General features: G+C 40.5%; 1 pseudogene; it reads right to left on the bottom strand.

Annotated features, from left to right (window-relative positions):
- Nucleotides 1–7,406: 7,406 nt before the first annotated feature.
- LOC134737938 (small ribosomal subunit protein uS5-like) lies at nucleotides 7,407–8,051 on the bottom strand (annotated as a pseudogene).
- Between the last annotated feature and the right edge of the window lie 2,336 nt (nucleotides 8,052–10,387).

Below are 10,387 nucleotides of genomic sequence, written 5' to 3'. Positions count from 1 at the left end.
CCCCACTTGGGATGGCCAGCAAGGTGTGTAACGTTGGTGAAACCAAGGTATGCCATTGGTTTCCCATATGGAACCAAAAATAGAGCTTGTCTAGCCAAAGCAAGCCTAAGCAAAAAGTACAAATCTGGAGGCATCACATTATTGGACTTCAAGTTATACTACAAGGCTATCATTACCAAAAGAGTATGGTACTGGTATAAAAGTAGGCACACAGACCAATGGAATAGAATAGAGAACTCAGAAATAAAGCCAAATACTTACAACCAACTGATCTTTGGCAAAGCACACAAACACATAGACTAGGGAAAGGATGCCCTATTTAATAAATGGTGCTAGGTACACTGGCTAGCCTCATGTAAAAGAATGAAACTGATCTCTCACCTTATACAAAAATCAACTCAAGATGGATCACAGACTTAAATCTAAGACCTAAAACCATAAAAATTCTAGAAGATAACCTTAGGAAAAGTCTTCTGGACATTGGCCTAGGCAAAGAATTCATGACTAAAACCCAAAAGCAAATGCAACAAAAACAAACATAAATAAATGGGACCTGACTAAACTGAAAAGCTTCTGCACAGCAAAAGAAATAATCAGCAAAGTAAACAGACAACTCACAGAATGGGAGAAAATATTTGCAAACTATGCATCTGACAAAAGACTAGTATCCAGAATCTACAAGACACTCAGATAAGTCAGCAAGAAAAAAATAAGCAATCCCATCAAAAAGTGGACAAATGACATGAATAGACATTTCTCAAAAGAAGATATGCAAATGGCCAACAAGCATATGAAAAAATGTTCAACATCACTAAATATCAGGTAAATGCAAATTAAAATCACAGTGAGAATAACCCTACTTCTGCAATAATGGCCAGTATTAAAAAATCAAAAAACAATAGATGTTGGTGTGGATGTGGTGAAAGGGGAATGCTTATACATTGCTGGTGGTAATGTAAATCAGTACAACCTCTACGGAAATAGTATGGAGATTCCTTAAAGAACTAAAAGTAGATCTACCATTTGATCCAGCAATCCCATTACTTGGTGCCTACTCAAAGGCAAAGAAGTCATTATATCAAAAAGACACATGCATGTATATGCTTATTGCAACCCAATTCACAACTGCAAAGATATGGAAGCAACCTAAGTGTCCACTGACCGATGAGTGGATAAAGAAAATGTGTCATATATACACCATGGAGTACTACTCAGCCATAAAATTGAATGAAATAATGTCTTTTGCAGCAATTTGGATGGAGCTGGAGGCCTTATTCCAAGACAAGTAACTCAGGAATAAAAAAAAAATACCATATGTTCTCACTTATAAGTGGGAGCTAAGCTATGAGGACACAAAGGCATACAGAATGATAAAATGAATTCTGGAGACTCAGAAGGGGGAGGTTGGTAGAGGGGTATGGGATAAAAAACTACATATTGGGCACAAAATACCCTACTCAGGTGACAGGTGCACTAAAATCTCATAATTCACCACTATATAATTCATCCATGTAACCAAAAGCCACTTATACCTCAAAACTATTAAAATAAAAAAATTAAAAGTAGCACATGAAAAAAAGAAAAAGAATAAAAATCTTCATTTCCTCATAGGTAAAAGAGACATACTGGGAGGCACATCCTCACAAGAGTTTTGTGGGGACTAAATGTGTAGATCTACATAAAGTGCCTAGCAAAGTGTCTGCCACATAATGATCATTTAATAAACCTTATGTATTATTATTGATCTTGTTGTTAAAATGTGTTGGTGCTTAGAGCTGCAAGGTATTACCCTAGCAAGTTGCAATCAGTATCTGATTTAATCCTCACCATTTATCAGATGAGGCTACTGAGGCATAGAGGAGTTAAGTTTTGAATCCCAGTCTTACTTCATATCCTTCACCCTGCACTTAAGCATAGTATAGGGTGGTTAAATGGTTCTATAACCACTATTACTTTAGACATAGGTCTCTTTTCCCAGCCCATTCCACCTTACGGCCAGAAAGTTGAAAGATGACAGACAGGAGAGGAGGGCATATACAGCGAATGAGTATGAAGTACCAGTTCACAACTTGGTTGTAAGAAACAAGTATAAAGTCAGGCATTAGAATTGGAAAGTATAGCAGTCTGGAACCATTTAACATTAGGGCAAATAAGCTGCATGATTCAATGGCAATTAGAGGTAACATTATATAAGAGGACAGTGCAATATAGTGAATTGTAGTATATTAATGATCCTATGTTATCAAGAGAAAGTCAAATTATGTTCCGTTTTCTGTTTAAGAAGAATGGGAAGTGTGAGATATTTTAAAGAAATTCTATCAAAAATAGAGAAATTTCTAAAAATTTTGATAATTGAAGAAATAAACTCCACTTACATAAAAAAATCTTATTCCTAAATGGTGATACATAAAATTACAATTGAATTACAGATGGTCCCCAACTTAGGATAGTTTGACTTACAATTTTTCCACTTTTTTATTGGGACCCAAATCCACTATAAATTAAGAAGCATCTGGACTTTTAATTTTTTGACTTTACAATGGGTTTATCTGGCTATTAAGTGTATTTTCAACTTATTATATTCTCTGCTTAAACAATGGGTTTATCAACACATAGTCCCATCGTAAGTCAAGGAACACCTGTGTAGGTGATATGGTTTGGCTCTGTGTCCCCACCCAAATCTCACCTTGAATTGTAATAATCCCCATGTGTCATGAGACAGACCTGGTGGAAGGTAATTGAATCATAGGGGTGGGTTTTTCCCTTGCTGTTCTCATGATAGTGATAAGTCTCAGGAGATCTGATGGTTTCATAAAGGGGAGTTATCCTGCACATGCTGTCTTGCCTGCTGCCATGTAAAACATGACTTTGCTCCACCTTTGCCTTCCACCACGATTGTAAGGCCTCCTCAGCTGTGTGGAACTGTGAGTCAATTAAACCACTTTCCTTTATAAATTATCCACTCTCAGGTATGTCTTTATTAGCCGTCTCAGGTATGTCTTTATTAGCAATCCTATTACAATAGGATTGGCAAATTCTTCAAAAATCCTCCAGTCCTACTGCTACATTTTTCACGTAAGGAATCAGAAGCCCAGAGGGGTTAAGTGATTTGCCCAAAGTCACACAGATAATTAGTTGGGAGAGTCTAGTGAAATGAGGGAATGGACAGATAATAACCAAGGCTAAAGCTAGAAGCTGAGGTGTGATGGTTTGGCATTCCACGATGAAGAGCTTGAAACTTATTGTGTGAGTTAGCTTTTCATGGTGCATCCCATCAGCTAAAAAGAATTACATAAACAAACATAATGTATGCTCATTACATGTATCTACTACTATCATTAGCTAATATCTCAAGGCATAGATTACACTGCTGGAGAGGTTCTTTGTTAATGATTAAAATAATCTTCTTGATAATTTCCATTTCTTTTTTGGCTGACTCTTTCTCAGATCTAATTAGGTCATTCATGATTGTTTCTGCCCCATAATGTGACTGAGAAAGAGGTTGTGCCAAAAGAAGGCAAAGTTCCAGCTCTGCCATTGTCTTATTATTGCTTTGTAAGTCACTTACCCATTTTTCTGGGAGTTCTTTTGGTTAAAATTGGATGATGTAATCTGTAAGCCCAGTTAAGCAGGTTCACAAGGGCACTGCTGTCTACCGCTCTGCTCTTTCCATTGGTTACCTCAACTACAGACGTGACACATGGACAGAGTACAGGTACCATTATCACTCCTTGTATTAAGTGATAAATTTCTGAATTCTTTAGAATCATTTGTGTGTGCATATGTATGTTTCCTAATGTCTCTCCTATAATCTATCTTGTCCTCTTGTGCATTCTCATTGGAGGGCATTGTTACAGGTGATGGATGGAGCACCATGGAAGACTTTATGATTTAAAGGACAAAAAGGTCACCAATGTCCACCTTAAAGAAGGACTTCCAATACTGGAGGTAGGGAAACCAGCTAGGTAGCTGTGGCAAAGGTCAAACCGAGAAATGATTAGGCTAGGGATGAATAAGATAGTGAGAGCAAAAATGAAAAGAAAAAGATGCCTTATGGAAACATTGAGAAAGGGAAGATGGCAGGTCTTATGAATTTGGTTGTGAGAGAAAAAGGAAAAAAATCAACCGTGGCTCCAAGTTCTCTTCCATAAAGGATCAAGTTATCAAATAAACAGTGACAGCAACACTGGCAAAGGTATCTGTAACTGGCTGTGTGGTTAACACAGCAACTTTCAAAGCTTTCAAGGCTTTTACATTCCCTCTCCTTTTTTAGAATTCATCCATTTATTATCTCTGATAATAAAGTCAATGCAAACTCAGAGAAGCTTATTCCTTACATTTACATGAGAAGCAGACCAAAACCCCCTCTTTGCACCATCAATCAGAGCAAACTACTTCTTCCACCCCCACCCCGACCCTTTAGAGAGATTTAAACCATGAGACACAATCAAATGAACAGATGAGCCTCTCAATCAGTATCAGTATTTAACTGCCACAGACACAACCAGCCATGGTGATGCATTATACATTTTTCGTGTTGTGTGTGTCTGCCTGGTTTGTCAGAACTCAAATTTCTTTTGCACTTAAACTGCTGTCATCCCAATAATGTTATTCATTGTTAGCAATGACTCCCTGTGCTATATCACAAACACACGACATGATGCATACAGTTCCAGGAAGAAACTGGCAGGATAATATCTTCTTCTATCCTGTGAGCAATTACCTACTTTCCCTTTATTTTCTTTCATTTCTTTCCCTGTGAAACACAATGTGCACAGTTAACACACAGTTGTGCTGAGTTATGACACTTTGGATATTTTCATCTTAGGAATGTTAAATGCTGATACTCAACCTTATAAATCCAGTTCTGCTATATCAAAGTGAGAAGAGAATGAAGAAGCAGTATATTTGTTTAGGAGTTATTATATTAAATTATATCATATTATATAGCATAGTTTAATATTATATTTTCAATAAACAATTACATTAATTGCTAAATGGAAACAAGATGTAACACCTCTCACCTTAGATGAGGCATAAAACTACTAAGATTGACATAGTCCTAGACAAGAGTTCCCCTGACAAGGGGGAGCAATGCCGTTCTCCCTCTCCGATAATTTTGCAACCACATAAAATACAACTTTCACTCTCTTAGAAGTATGAAGAAACAGTCTTTTATTTTCTTCACCTGTAGCTGTGAAGTCGAGTGATTCATCTAAATTATTGAGATAACACAAATATGACATTTATTTGTGTCACATTTGTATCTATTGCACATACGTATCTATTGGGCAGAGTTTAAAAATTAAGATTTGCATATGCCTGTGACCTCCTATTCCTATGTTTTCCATACTTGATATGAAGCCTCAGAGCACCAGCTGGGGCAGTGCTCTGTTCTGTGGTTTTCCACACATGCTCTCCTAGAAGTCCACTCTTGAAGTGGGATAGAAGTATCCAGAAGCCTGTGGTCCAGTAAAGAAGGCTGATACCTTGGATTATTATCATCCTGACACCCCCAGTAGAAGGATCAGGTAATGAATGATGGTAGTTCAAAATAAGAGAAGACAAGGTAACATAAGAATGATGCTACCAGAAACGTTGTGGCAAAGATTTGATTCATACCAGTGTTTTTCAAACTTTACTGAGCAGTAGACTCACCCAGAAAACTTTTCATAATGCAGATTCCTGGACCCCATCCCCAGAGTTTCTGATTCAGTAGGTCTGATATGGGGCCCAAGAATTTTTTCCAACAATCTCTAAAGTATTGCTGATACTGCCAGCCCTTGAACAGCACTTTGAGTAGTACTGATCTGTGCGATCCTGGATACCTGATTAGCAAGAAAAATGAGTCCCAAGAAAGGTAGACCCAGATCTTCCATTCTTTAAGGACAGGTATCAGGTGCAGAAAATCTTTTCCTGAGACCAACCAGTGCAAATCTGTGCGGGAGGTGATATATGCAGCTTCACGTTTCCAAAAGGAGAATGCTATCTAGTAGATTGCATCAATGGCCCAACTCTTCAGCCCTCTCTGTATCTACCTGTTTTACCATGTGATTTAGCAACTCCCCCTCCTAAAAGGATGAAGCACATTTCCCTACCCTTTGGCTTTGGGTTTGACCATGTGGCTTACCTTTACCAAATAAATGTCAGCAAGTGCATTGTGACCAAAGACTTGAAAAGCCCTGCATGACTGGCCTTCTCTCTTGTGCCTCTGCTACGGCATGACCCTCTGACCCACTGGATCCAGCAAGAGGATGAGAGACTTGGGCAACAGGATCTAACTGCCCATGCTGAGCCCAGCTTATATCAGCCAGTCTCCACCAGAATCCCAGACATCTGAATGAGTTTGGCCAAAAGCAACAGAGCCACCCAGCCAAGCTCAGCTTCATTGTCAACTCTCAATTGGACTTGCGTATCTGTAAGAATAAATACTTGTGGTTTGAGCTACTGAGTTTGACATGGTTCTCATGCAGCACATTTCATGACAACAGCAAACCTACATGTAGTGTCCATCTGGTTGTCCTTGGTGGCTAGAATTTGGAGAACAGCTGGAGGCATCTACAGCTATGCAGAAGTGAATCTGAAGAGACTTGTGAGGTTGATAGGCTCCATTCTTGTAGTTACACATCAGGAGGCTTTAGGAATTGAAAATCAGTTTTGGGGCAGTCCTAGGCCTGCTTCTGTGACTTTTAAATTGTAAAACTGAGGTTCAAAGAAAATGAGTGGTCTTATCTATGGTAACACAGTATCAACAACAGGCTGGAATCAGGTTTCCAACTTTGAAACTTGAGCTTCACTTGCAGACTTTGTGGCTTTTCCTTTGCACTTTGAAATAAAATTTAAGCCTTTAAAAAAAAACTGCCAAAGTAGCTACTCTCTGTGTTCCCACTCCCCTTACTTTCCTCAAAACCAAGAAACAACCAGTATTAGGATTATCAACAGCTGAGGCCCATATTTTTAGGATACTAAATTATACATACAGTTGGTAGTAATTATGATCAACAAGAGCAAAAATAATTCCTTTCAAAGAAAACAAATAAATTATACCATCAGGTGAGTTGTATTTGTTTATAAGCAATGAAACCATATGCAATATGTTTTGTTAATTTCTTTCTCTTTTCTTTTCTTTTTAACCAGCTTAATTCACTTTATTTTTCTTGTATAAAAACCCTGTGTTATAGCCACAGCTGGAACCTGGATCTTCTGCATGGAGACTCTGGTGTGGGTCTTCATAAGGTAGCCAGTGAATTCCTGATCCGGAGACTTGGTGAATACAGTCTCCTTCCAGAGGGCGGGTGTTTGGTAGCTATAGGTCTTAGAGATGGTATCAAAGGTGGCCTTGGCAAAGTTGCCCAGGGCGGAGGTGCAGCCCCTGGCTGAGGGGTAGCAGTCATCGATACCAGCCATTAGCAGCAGCTTCTTGGGCACCGGGGCCAAGATGATGCCAGTGCCCCTGGGCACACCAGCACAGAGCCACAGGGGCCTGTCACCTTGCAAGGGACGGCGTGGGGCTTGCCGATCTTATTCCTTCAGTAGCCTCTGCGCACATGAACAATGGAGAGCTTGGCTAGGTTGATGGCCCCGCAGATGGCAGGGGCCACCACCTTGGAGCACTTAACACCCAGGCCAACGTGGCCATTGTAGTCCCCGATGGCAACAAACGCCTTGAAGCTGGTGCGCTGGCCTGCGCGGATCTGCTTCTGCACCAGCATAATCTTCAAAACCTCATCCTTGAGAGAGGCCCCCAGGAAAAAGTCAATGATCTCAGACTCCTTGATGGGCAGGGAGAAGAGACAGATCTCCTTCAGGGACTTGATCTTCACGTCCCTGTGAACAGGCGGCCCGGCTTGGTGAAGGCCATCCACTCATTGTCTTGGCCTTGCCTCCGCAAGCTCCGTGGCCTCGGCCCCGGCCTCGGCCCCAGCCCTGACCACCGCCACAACCCTGGCCCCGGATGCCACAAAGCATCTGCGGAAACCACCGCAGTTCCCCATCCCAGGGCCCCCAGGGCACCTGCCCCGCCGACCCGCTGCACCTGCATCATCTGCCATTTTGTGTTTCTCAGTGAAAAAGCATTAATTTCTTTCTTATTTGCACTCTCTGTTTTTCCCAAACAATTTAAAATAAACTACTGTGTATTATTTTTATAAGAACAACTTTTTAAAAAACTAGGGGTTGGTTGGTTGGTTTTTGTTTCTGTTTTCCTTGAGAAGTGTGGAATAAAAGGCTCCAGTTCTTTTAGGCTGACCTATGACTCATTTTCACCCCATTCAATAGCTGACTAATACGGCCTTCTCAGAAGGTCCTTAAACACACAGGACTTAGTTGGCCGTTAATTGACAATTTTTAGACACATTAATCTCCAAACATTAATGTAACTGAGATCACAAAAATGTCTGTTACCAATAAATGAAAGGTATAGTAGAAAGATCATGAATGTAGAATTAGAAGGCCTAAAGCCTTCACTTAATAATAAGTAATTATAGCTATCATTTTTAAGAATATATTCCAGTATCACCATACTGTGCAAAGCACATTTTTTTTTTTTTTGAGACAGGGTCTCACTCTGTGATCCAGGCTGGAGTGCAGTGGCACAATCATAGCTTACTTCAGCCTCGAACACCTCAGCCTCCTGAGTAGCTGGCACTAGAGGCATGTACCACCATGCCTTGCTAATTTTATTTTTTTTATGGACAGCAGGGGGGTCTCACTATGTTGCCCAGGCTGGCCTTGAACTCCTGGCCTCAAGCAATCTTCCCAGCTTGGCCTCCCAAAGCACTGGGACAACAGGCATGAGCCACCACTCACAGCCAGCATTTTTCATATATTATATAAAAACATATCTTTGCCCTCCCATTCACATTATATTTACACATTTCTTTGAGTATTATTATCTTCTTTGTACAAAGGCAAAAACAGAGATTAAGCAATGCCCAAGATCACAAAAAGAATAAATGGCAGTTGATTCAAACCCAGGTCATTTCAACTCCTAAGTCTATACTACCGGGCTATGACTGCCTTGGATGATTCTGTATGGTGTGGATAAGCACACTTTGTGTCTCTACAGATATTTCCTCACCTGTAAACTCTGGACAATAACAGTTCCCATCTCAGGGAATTTTTGAGATGATCATATATGCAGAAGTGCTTTTTTTTTTTTTTTTTTTTCTGAGATGGAGTCTGGCTCTGTAGCCCAGGCTGGAGTGCAGTGGCACAATCTCGGCTCACTGCAAGCTCCACCTTCATGCCATTCTCCTGCCTCAGCCTCCCGAGTAGCTGGAAATGCAGGCGCCTGCCACCACGCCCAGCTAATTTTTTTGTATTTTTAGTAGAGACGAGGTTTCACCGTGTTAGCCAAGATGGTCTAGATCTCCTGACCTCGTGATCCACCCACCTTGGCCTCCCAAAGTGCTGGGATTAAAAGTGTGAGCCACCGAGCCCGGCCCAGAAGTGCTTTTTAAACTACAAAGTGTTAGACCGTGTAAGGTTGGAGAATCAGTACTCTCCTATGATCTGTTCATCCTGTAGTGCAGGGCAGACAGTGTCAGTGCCACTGTGGACCCCTCGCTAGGCTGACAAAAAAGTCTGGGGAAGACTGTTCAAAGGAGGACATCCAAAGCTGACCCCTGGCATCCCAGGTTATTTTCACAAAACTCTAAAAAGGTACAACAAGGAGGAACCTTGGTGACCACAGGCTAAATCAACCTTCTTCTCTTCTCAGATTTTACACAGGAGGCATCAGACGCCCTATAATTTGAGTGCTCAGCATCAGTTTATAATCCTAATTAGTAGTAAAACTAGAGGCAGCACCCCAGTGTCCAGCTACTACTACACTTTCCATGACACAAGACCATCTCTTAACTCACTTCCACACAATTCTTGTTCAATAACCAGTTAGCATTAATTCATGAGGTACCATATCCTGCTCTAACTCCATGGGGGAAAAAAAAAAACACTAACATAGAAAGTAGAGCATCAATGTGGAGTTCAGTCTTCCAGAACTTCCTAGCATTTTCGAACCAAATAAAATAAGATTAGAATTAGAATTTGTTTTCTCTTTACATTTGTCTCTGTAGAGTCTGTTTTTTATGTAGTCTGAATATAATACTTTTTTTCTCAATCATTAATACTTCTGGCTATTTCAAATCAACTCTCACAGTTATACTAGAGAACCAGGAAGAGAGTAATGCTTCAGGAGAAAACATAACAAGTCTCAGGCAATTACCATTTTCTAATGCTCTGAGGCAATCTCAGACAAGTACCCAGCCCACCTGCCCCCAGGGGGCTGTGAACAGCCCTAACATCCAGCTCAATTTATGATGTGCCAAACAGCTTTGGCACATCTGCGCTGAGAATGAGATCCAAGAGTTTCAGACGATATGCTCTC

Source organism: Pongo pygmaeus, chromosome 13 (genome assembly GCF_028885625.2).
Source record: "Pongo pygmaeus isolate AG05252 chromosome 13, NHGRI_mPonPyg2-v2.0_pri, whole genome shotgun sequence".
In the NCBI taxonomy this organism is placed as follows: Eukaryota; Metazoa; Chordata; class Mammalia; order Primates; family Hominidae; genus Pongo; species Pongo pygmaeus.
The sequence above is the reverse complement of the archived record's forward strand: the minus strand, read 5'-3'. Positions and strand labels throughout refer to the sequence as shown.